An 11,099-nucleotide genomic window follows, 5' to 3' on the forward strand; every position below is an offset into this window, starting at 1 on the left:
TTTGCCTTCATAGTTAGAGGTTAACAAAGTGGGAGAAAAATCCAATTCTCATTACAATTGATAAGGATAACCAGGATAGGACTTCCGGTTCTCATACCTTGCCAAGAGTTTATTTTACAGTTATTTATTTATTTTTATTGCTCGAAAATATACCTATGCGCATTGCCCAAACTTCCAAAACCCCCAATTTACAATCTTCATAACCAATAATAAGAACATACCTCCCTGCAATTCCTTGAGAAGACGACCCGAGGTTTTAATACTCGATTATCAATTTCAAAGGGGTTTGTTACTTGTGACAACCAAAACGTTTGTACGAAGGGATTTTTGTCGGTTTAGAAACTATATTTACAACGCAACTGTTTCTATGAATCTCTTTACTGGTAAAAATCTCGACGTCACTACTCTTTGGTTTTTCAGAATGCATCTTCCATCTTTGTTTTCCATTTCCAGAGCTATGAACAACTAAACCCCTTTCATTGGGTTAGGGAGCTCTGTTGTAATTTGATGGATCAATATTAGTTTTCATTATTCTTCTTCTATCTTTTCTCTTGATTTTACTAGAAAGCTTTCAATCTTCATCCAATTGGGTAGTTATCTTGGAAAAGAAGCTATTCATACTTGGATCTCTTCTGAATCTTGGAAGAGGAATGAAGAGATCATGCTAGAAATGCTTTCTCATGTTGGACCAAATTGGGGTTGGAAGGATATGGTGACTATAATTCTACCAACACTTGATTTGGGAATGCATGTGGTATAATCAGTGACCATACTTCATCTCTTCTCATGAGCAATTGACCAAGGAATTGGCTATTGATCAAGATTTGAGAGATTGAATTACAAGGAATTGTAATTCGATCACTTAAGATTTCCAAGGAGATCAATGAATGCATTGATTGAGGAAGAGATGAAAATAAACTTGATGCAGACAATGCAACATCTCCTAAACCCAATGAATTCCCCATTCTGATCTTACCCATTCTTTTTAATTTTTGCAATTTACTTTTATGTGCATCTTCCCCATTCCCATTTAAGATTCTGCAATTTACTTTTCGTCATTTATTTTCAGCTCTTTACTTTCAGCATTTACATTTTCTGCTATTTACTTTCCCGCCATTTAATTTTCTGCAACTCTCAAACCGAAATTTTGCTTCGCTCAACTAGAACATTCCTCTAATTAAAGTTGCTTGACCAATCAATCCCTGTGGGATTCGACCTCACTCTATTGTGAGTTTTTACTTGACGACAATTCGGTATAATTGTCGAAGGAAAATTGTTGAGAGACAAGTTTCCGTGCATCACTTGGACACCGGATTTCAAGTAAGGGAATTGAGGTTGATAGAGCAAAGGTGGAGGTAATTGAAAAATTACCACCACCAGCCAATGTTAAGGAAGTCAGGAGTTTCTTGGGTCATGCAGGATTTTGTAGAAGATTTATGATGATCGGATAATTTATACCCTTTTTGGCATTGTTTTTAGATAGTTTTTAGTATGTTTTAGTTACTTTTTATTATATTTTTATTAGTTTTTATACAAAAATCATATTTCTAGACTTTACTATGAGTTTGTGTGTTTTTCTATGATTTTAGGTATTTTCTGGCTAAAATTGAGGGACCTGAGCAAAAATCTGATTCTAAGGCTGAGAAAAGACTACATATGTTATTGGATTCTGACCCTCCTACACTTGAAATGGATATTCTGGAGATACAGAAGCCCAATTGGTGGGCTCTCAATTGAGTTTGAAAGTAGACATCTTGGGCTTTCCAGCAATATATAATAGTCCACACTTTTCCCGAGATTTGATGGCCCAAACTGGCATTAAACGCCAGCCAGAGACCCTTTTCTAGAGTAAAACGCTAGAACTGGCACCAAAACTGGAGTTAAACGCCCATACTGGCACCCAAGCTAGCGTTTAACTCCTAGAATGGCCTATGCACGTGAAAGCTTCAATGCTCAGCCCTAGCACACACCAAGTGGACCCCGGAAGTGGATTTCTGCACTATCTGCACTTAGTTACTCATTTTCTGTAAACCTAAGTTACTAGTTTAGTATAAAAACTACTTTTAGAGATTCATTTTGAACTCATGACAATTTACACTTCATATTGTATCTTCTACGGCATGAGTCTCTAAACCCCATAGGTGGGGTGAGGAGCTCTACTGTGTTTTAATGGATTAATGCAATTACTACTATTTTCTATTCAATCATGCTTGATTCTATTCTAAGATACTCACTCGTACTTCAATATAGAGAATATGATAATCTGTGACACCCATCATTATTCTCAAATCTATGAACGAGTGCCGGACAACCACTCCCGTTCTATCTAAGCTCAACGTAGTCATTGGGGGACAGCTTGAGTGCGTATCTCTTGGGTCTCTGATCCATGAACCAAGTCCGTGAGATTAGAACCTTCGTGGTAGAGGCTAGAACCAATTGGCAGCATTCCTGGGATCCGAAAAGTCTAAACCTTGTCTGTGGTATTCCGAGTAGGATCTGGGAAGGGATGACTGTGACGAGCTTCAAACTTGCGAATGTTGGGCGCACTGACAGTGTGCAAAAGGATAGAGAGATCCTATTCTGAGGCTAGTGAGAACCGACAGATGATTAGCCGTGCGGTAGCTATACCTGGTATTTTTCATCCGAGACGAGAAATTCGACAGTTGATTAGCCGTGCAGAAACCGTGCTTGGTATTTTTCATCTGAGAGGATCATACAGCTTGCCATTGAAGGAAGCTGATAAACCACTATTTTATGATTTATATTGTGTTTAATTGTGTGGTTTTACCATGATCCTTACCCACTTATTCATTAAATTAGCATGCATTTAGATTTCCTTCCTGATTTTATTACATGCTTGAAAACTACTTCCTAGAGACTTTAATTATTTATTTTTAATTCTCCTTTATTCCATTCGATGCCGTGATCTGTGTGTTGAGTGTTTCAGACTTTACAGGACATAAATGAGTTGGAGACTGGAAAGGAAGCTAGCAAATATGGAAGGAACACAAGAATTTGAGGAGATAACCAGTGAGAAGTGACGCGGTCGCATGGCTCACGCGACCGCACGAAGGAGAGCAAATCGCAGTGACGCGGCTGCATGGATCACGCGGCCACGCGAATTGGAAAAGTTCTAGCGACGCGGTAGCGTGGACGACACGAACGCGTGGCGAGGAAAAGCGCGAATGACGCATCCGCATGGATGACGCGATCGCGTGACATGTGCGATCTGCATAATCTACAGAATTCATTGGCGGCAATTTTTGGGCCTTATTTTGACCCAGTTTTCGGCGTGGAACAGCAGGCTAGAGTCAGAGAACATGCAGAAACAAATAACAGATTCATTCAGAGATAGTTTTGGATCTAGTTTTACTCTCTTAGGTTTTTCTCTCTAGGTTTTAGAATTTTAATTTTCAATTGGTCTTAGCATTGGAACATTGAGAAGAGTTATTCCCTCATCAAGACTTCGTCATTCTAGTTCGTTTTCTCAACTTGGTTTTATTCTTCCATGTTCCTTGTTTTGTTCAGTTTTGTTATTTGAATACTTTTATGATTATTTAATGCAAGGATTATTTCTTTTTAATTTAATTTCAATTCCAATAATCATGTCTTCTTTTAATTCTCTTTCATATGCTATGGATTCTTTATTTACAATGCGTGAGTAGTTTCCTTACTTGATGGGGAGTTGATTAAAAGGAACTCTTGAGTTGGAAGGACTAAAGAGAAATTTGTAATTGGGTTAAATGTTGGATTGCTATCATGTCACCAACGCCAACACCTTAGAACTAAGTGGGTTGCAACTTGTGAACAGATCTGGCATTCCAGATTGTTTGACTTTCCCTTACTTAGTAAAGGATAACCAAACAGAACAACCATTAATTATAAATTAATCTTACAATCACTCCACCAATAATAGAAATTCCAACCAATCAACTCCCAGTCAAGGCTTTTATTCATATTATTTAACTTTCCTCAATTTACATTCCAATTTACTTAGCTCAACTTCTTGGAACATCTGATTAATAAGATAGCACACTTTTCTGCAACTCGTTGGGAGACGACCTGAGACTTAAAACTCCTAGTAATTTTTAATTTAATTCTCTGTGACATATTTCTAAATTGATAGGCAGATTTTCGGTGAGTTAAGAACTATACTTGCAACGCAACCATTTTAATAATTTTTAATTCACCAGCTTCTGCGTCTCATCAATTTTTGGCGCCGTTGCTGGGGAGTTGCAATAGAGTGCTAATCTTATTAATTAAAATTTATTTATTTGCATTTTATTTTATTTTGCTACTATGAGCTGCATGTTTCTTCCGTCAAATGACGCGTTCAGTTCCTGATCCGCGCTTGCTAATATTCGATCCCAAAATTGAAAGGACAATTTCACGAATAAGGCGAGAACAGCGTCGGTTAGCCCGCTCTGAGGGCGGATCTGAAAGTGAATCTGAGGAAGAAACCAGCCCCCGTTCTACTGATTCGGTTGTTTTACGTGCAGAAAACATGGTAGCTAGAAGAGTTACCATTCAGGAGGAAGGAGCTCCTGATTTTACAATGCAACCGTTTCAAGCGCATCATCCAGCGGTAGCTACAGATTTTGAAATAAAGACCGCACTGTTAAATTTGATGCCCAAGTTTCATGGCCTACCTGCTCAAGAGCTTATCAAGCACTTGAGAGATTTCCAGGCAGCCTGTTCCACTGTCAGGCGTGATGGCACTGATGAAACTTTAATTCTGCTGAAAGCTTTTCCGTTCTCTCTTGAGGGAAAAGCAAGAGAGTGGTACTACACTCAGAAAGGAGTTTCTGGAGAAATTATTTCCATCCGAAGTTACTGATAAGCTAAGGAAGGATATCTCCACAATTATTCAGGATGACAATGAGACTCTCTTTGAATACTGGGAGCGCTTCAATAATCTTCTGGAAGCATGCCCCCACCACATGATTGACAAGATCGTGCTACTCAGCTATGTTACACAGAGTATGAGGCCCCAAGATAAGACCATACTGGAAAGTGCCAGCAATGGGTCTATGAAGAAGTACAAGACCACTGATGAAGCTTGGCAATTGATCAGTGATTTAGCTGAATCCACTAGGAACCACAGACAGAAGCAAGGCCGTTCAAAAGCTGTTGCAGAAGTATCTTCTAGCAGCGAGACTGCTGCTCTACGTGAAGGCATCTGTGAAATGACCAACTTGCTGAAGCAAATACAGTTGAATCAACAAGCTCAGCAAGCTCAACCTCCTCCACCACAGCAAAACCAACAACTAGTCCCACAAAGAATTTGTGGAATCTGTGCTGATTACAGCCATTACACTGATGAATGCCCACAACTCCAACAAGAAGACAACATGGTGGCATCCACTCACAACTTCTATGACCGCCCCAACCAAGGGTACAATCAAAGTGGAAATAATAACCATGGATGGCAGGACAATTCAAACCAGAATTGGAAGGACAACAATAACAGAGGAGGCAGAGATAATCAGGGAAATCAGAGGTGGAACAATAACAACAACAGGCAGCAAAATCAACCTTACAGAGCACCTCACTTGAGGCAGAACCAAGGACCACAGAACAATCAGCAACAGACCTCTCAATTTACCCATTCTTCTTCACCTTCTACTGAAGACCTACTGCAATCTTTTGAGAAAAGACAACAGGCCATGGAAAGTAACATCATGAATATTATTAATGCCAGTCTGAATGGTCTCACCTCTACTATGCAAGCTTTTGTGACACAGTTTGTACCAGCACAAAATTCCAATAACCAACCTTCAAGCACCACTGGAATCCCCTCTCAACCATTACCCAACCCAAAGGGAGGCATTAATGCCATCACCCTGAGGTCCGGAACCACACTACAAGAGAGGATTCAGGAGGAACCAAGCTCACCAGAATATGCCTCAGCTGAAGAGGTGGTAGAAATCGAAGATTTTGAAGAGGAAGAGGATATACAGGACATAGCTGAAGAAGAGATAGCTCAACCACAGGAGGAAGCACCAAAAAGCGCAGGCACCACAGAAAACACTACTCCCGTTCTATTTCCACAACTTGCAAGGAAGCCCAGGAAGCAGCTGGAACCCGATCCTAAAATGGTAGAGATATTCAAAAAGGTCGAGGTAACTATTCCCCTTTTTGATGTTATTCAGCAGGTACCTAAATATGCAAAGTTTCTAAAAGACTTATGTATCCATAAAGACAAAATTAATGAATTAGAAACTATTCCTTTAGGTAGTTTTATATCTGCTTCAATGGGAGGATTACCTGAAAAATGTAATGATCCAGGTCCTTGCATAGTTAGTTGTACTATTGGTGGTGTAGTAATTTATGATTGCATGTGTGATTTAGGAGCATGTGTCAGTATAATGCCTTTGTCTATATAGGATGTTTTGAGGCTCCCTCCCTTAAAAAGGTCGGCAGCTCGTTTTGTGTTAGCAGATAAAAGCATTATTACAGAGGCTGGAGTTGCTGAAGATGTTTTGGTGAACATTAAAGGGCTCACATTTCCCACTGATTTTTATATCTTGGAGATGCCCCACAATGATTCATATAAGCCATCATCAATCCTACTTGGAAGACCATTCCTGAAGACATCAAAATTCAAATTGGATGCTTTTTCAGGAACATACTCCTTTGAAATAGATGGCCGCATAATAATCTTCAATCTGAATGGAGTCATTGACAATCCCCCAGAAGATCGTTCTATCTTCCAGTGTGATGTCATAGACGAAAGTGTGGCTAAAATTCAAGAGGAAGAGTATGAAGAGAGGCACACTGGACAAGGTCCCAGTGTGGGGACCCTCTTAACTGACAGTGAGGGCACTTCGCCATTTTCACAAGCCCCAGATAATCCAGAGCCTGCCCATGATCAAAAGTTAGAATTGAAACCTCTCCCTCCACATCTCAAATATGCTTACCTTGAGGATGAGCAGAAGCTTCCGGTTATTATTGCAAGGGAACTGACTTCTCAACAAGAAGAGCAGTTACTTGATGTACTGAGGAAGCATAAGAAAGCAATTGGGTGGAGTTTGGCAGACATATTGGGAATTAACCCTCAAGTATGCGAGCATAGAATATTTCTCGAAGAGGGAGCAAGACCTGTCTGTCAACCCCAGAGAAGATGGAATCCCACCATCTTGGAAGTTGTCAAAAAGGAAGTGACCAGACTATTGGAAGCAGTTATCATATATCCCATTTCAGACAGTGAATGGGTAAGCCCAGTACAAGTGGTGCCCAAGAAATCTGGAGTCACTACAGTGAAGAGTGAGCATGGAGAGCTCATAGCAACTAGAGTTCAGAATGCTTGGAGAGTCTGCATTGATTACAGGCGTCTCAACCAAGCTACCCGTAAGGATCACTACCCACTTCTATTCATTGATCAAATGCTGGATCGCCTGTCAGGTAAATCACATTATTGCTTTTTAGATGGTTACACAGGTTATTTCCAGATTCATATAGCTCCTGAGGATCAGGAAAAGACTACTTTTACATGTCCTTTTGGGATCTATGCTTATAAGAGAATGCCCTTTGGCTTGTGCAATGCACCAGCTACCTTCCAAAGGTGCATGATGAGTCTTTTCTCTGATCTTATCGAGGACTGTATGGAAGTTTTTATGGACGATTTTAGCGTTTATGGTGATTCTTTTAGATGGATTATCTCAAGTATTAGATAGATGTGTTAACACAAATCTTGTATTGAATTTCGAAAAATGCCACTTTATGGTAAAACAAGGGATTGTATTAGGACATGTGGTATCTAATAATGGTATTTCTATAGACCCAGCAAAGGTGAATGTTATTTCTAGTTTACCTTACCCCTCTTCTGTGAGGGAAGTCCGTTCGTTCCTTGGCCATGCAGTTTTCTACAGGAGATTTATTAAGGACTTTAGTAAGGTGGCACTTCCCTTGTCTAGATTACTGCAGAAGGATATTGAGTTCGAGTTCAGTGAGGATTGTGAACAAGCGTTTGATAAGCTGAAGACTGTTCTAACTCAAGCCCCAATTGTGAGAGGACCAGGCTGGAGTCAGCCGTTTGAAATCATGTGCGATGCTTCCAACCATGCAGTAGGAGCAACGCTGGCTCAGCGCGAAGGTAAGGATCCTTTTGTTATTGCCTATGCGTCTAAGACTTTAGACACTGCCCAGTCCAAGTATACTACTATTGAGAAAGAGCTTCTGGCTATTGTTTTTGCTCTGGATAAATTCCGAGCCTATTTACTTGGTACTAGAGTAGTAGTGTATTCGGACCATGCAGCTCTAAAGTATCTATTAGCTAAAAAGGAATCCAAACCAAGACTTATACGTTGGATACTGCTATTACAAGAATTTGATTTAGAAATAAAGGATAGGAGTGGTAATCAGAATTTAGTAGCAGACCACTTGAGTCACCTTGAACATATTAAGGATGATTCTACTCCTATATATGATAATTTTCCTTTTGACAACCTGCAAGCAGTATCTGCGGTAATCCCGTGGTATGCACCTGTTGCTAATTATTTAGTTAGCCGCACATTTCCTCCACATTTTTCTAAACATCAAAGAGACAAGCTGAAAAGCGAGTCTAAATATTATATATGGGATAACCCATATTTATGGAGATGTGGCGCTGACCAGATAATTAGACGTTGTGTGCCTCAATCAGAATTCCAGTCCATTTTAGAGGCCTGTCACTCATCTGAGAGTGGAGGACATTTTGGCCCTCAAAGAACAGCTAGAAAGATCTTAGACTGCGGATTCTGGTGGCCTACTCTTTTTAGAGACGCTGCTGAGTTTTGTAAATCCTGCCCCCATGCCAGAAATTTGGTAATATATCCAGGAGGGATGAGATGCCTCAACAATATATGCTCTTCTGTGAAATTTTTGATGTTTGGGGCATTGACTTCATGGGTCCATTTCCAAATTCTAATGGATATTTTTATATATTGTTAGCTGTGGATTATGTTTCCAAATGGTTAGAAGCAATTCCTACCCGCACTGATGATGCTAACACTGTTGTTTCCTTTGTGAGAAACCATATTATATGTCGCTTTGGATCACCACGAGCAATCGTGAGCGATCAAGGCACCTATTTTTGTAACAGGAGACTAACAGGATTGATGAAGAAGCATGGGATAATCCATAAAGTTGCAATAGCTTACCATCCCCAAACTAATGGGCAAGCCGAGGTATCAAACAGAGAGGTTAAGCGTATCTTGCAAAAGATAGTAAAGCCTCACAGAAAAGACTGGAGCACCAGGCTACAAGATGCACTGTGGGCATATAGAACGGCATACAAGACGCTCATTGGGATGAGTCCCTTCCGCTTGGTTTATGGAAAAGGTTGTCATCTCCCAGTTGAAATAGAACATAGAGCCTTCTGGGCAGTTAAGGAGTGCAACATGGGAATTGAGAACGCCGGAGCTGAAAGGAAGTTGCAACTGCAGGAACTGGAGAACCTTCGCCTAGATGCTTATGAGAACTCCAGAATTTACAAGGAAAAGATGAAAGCTGTGCATGATCAGAACATCAAGAAGAAAGAGTTTCAACCTGGAGATTTTGTCCTCCTTTACAAATCTCGACTAAGGCTCATGCCCAGTAAGTTGAGATCAAAATGGGAAGGTCCATACAAAGCAGAGAAGGCTGAACCGTACGGAGTTTATCACCTAAGCCATCCTTCAAGTTCTGAACTTATTAAGGTTAATGGACAACGCCTGAAGCTGTACCATGGTGAGAAGGTGCAGAAAAATAAGGAGCTTGAGATCTTCCACCTGGAAGACCCCCACACAGCAGCCGATTGAGCTAGTGGAGCGTCTAACTTACGGACGTTAAAGCAAAGTGCTTGGTGGGAGACAACCCACCGCGGTATGATCGTTCTTTTCTTCACTTTTTGTTTTTCTTCTTTAATAACTCTCCTCTTTATTAGTGCTTTCGTGCATTTGCATTTCATGTCTTCATATTTCTTTTTATTTTTTTAATAAAAAAGGGGGTTTTCGCCGAGCGACGCGATCGCAGCAGCGACGCGTCCGCGTTGCAAAGAGGGTGGAGAAAACAAATAACCGAACATAGAGTTCGGCTGGAGTCCGGCTGGAGGCGTGCCAATGGCACAAATCGACCCACGCGACCGCGTCCCTGACGCGTTCACGTCGCATGGGGATCCTGGCCTTCCACGCGACCGCGTGCCCCACGCGGCCGTGTGCCCTAAATTTTTGACGTAAAAGGATGCACAGTAACATTCTATGCGAGAGTGATGCTGGATTGGTGCTGGAGGCACAATCCTTGTCACGCGACCGCGTCGCCGACGAGGCCGCATCACCCATTTTATAATGCACACTCATGCGATCGCGTGACCTACGCGATCGCGTCACCCAATTTTGGCAATTATAATAAATCGAACAGAGAGTTGTGCTGGAGCGAGGCTGCACTCGCGCTAGCAACGTAACATGGGTCACGCGACCGCGTGACCGACGCGATCGCGTCCCCTTACCTGACGCACACCCACGAAAACGCGTGCCCCACGCGGCCGCGTCGCATGCGCCGCACAGCTCTACCTAAATTGCCAAATTATCTTATTTTTCTCTCCCCCAAATTCTAATTTTTCTTTTCCCTCCTTATTTCTTCCTTCTCCCTTCTATCTCACCTTTAACTCTCTATCCCTCTCACCACCATTAACAAGGTTTCACTTTCTTCTTCCTTCTTCTCTTTTCCATCATTCTTATTATATTATATACATTTTTATTTTCTTTCTCCCTCCTTTTTTTTCCCTTTTGTATTTTATTTTCTTCTTTCCCTTTTTACATGGTGCTAGAAAATTTTTGAGTCATTATCCCTCATTATATACTTGTGACTTGTTACAATTTATTTGACAATTATTATTATTTTTAAGGGGATTTCTTGCATGTTCAATTTCATACTTTTTATATCTTATTTACCATGCATGCCATGTGTTTGTGAAAAAGCCTATATAGCCCTATGCACTTTTCTACATTACTTTACTCTACTATTCAATGCTTGCTTTTCACAACTTTCCCTTGTTATTTTATTAATTGAATTTAATTGTCAATACAAATGTGATAGTTTGTTACAAAGTATTGCTTGGTCTATGCTACTCATGCCCTTTG

General features: G+C 40.7%; 1 non-coding gene across 1 annotated transcript; it reads right to left on the reverse strand.

Moving 5' to 3' along the window:
• Positions 1-4,838: 4,838 nt before the first annotated feature.
• On the reverse strand, positions 4,839-4,946 carry LOC112788308 (small nucleolar RNA R71). The gene has a single exon (XR_003195676.1). It is a non-coding gene; the product is annotated as a small nucleolar RNA R71 (small nucleolar RNA).
• Between the last annotated feature and the right edge of the window lie 6,153 nt (positions 4,947-11,099).

This window comes from Arachis hypogaea, chromosome 20 (genome assembly GCF_003086295.3).
Source record: "Arachis hypogaea cultivar Tifrunner chromosome 20, arahy.Tifrunner.gnm2.J5K5, whole genome shotgun sequence".
Taxonomy (NCBI): Eukaryota; Viridiplantae; Streptophyta; class Magnoliopsida; order Fabales; family Fabaceae; genus Arachis; species Arachis hypogaea.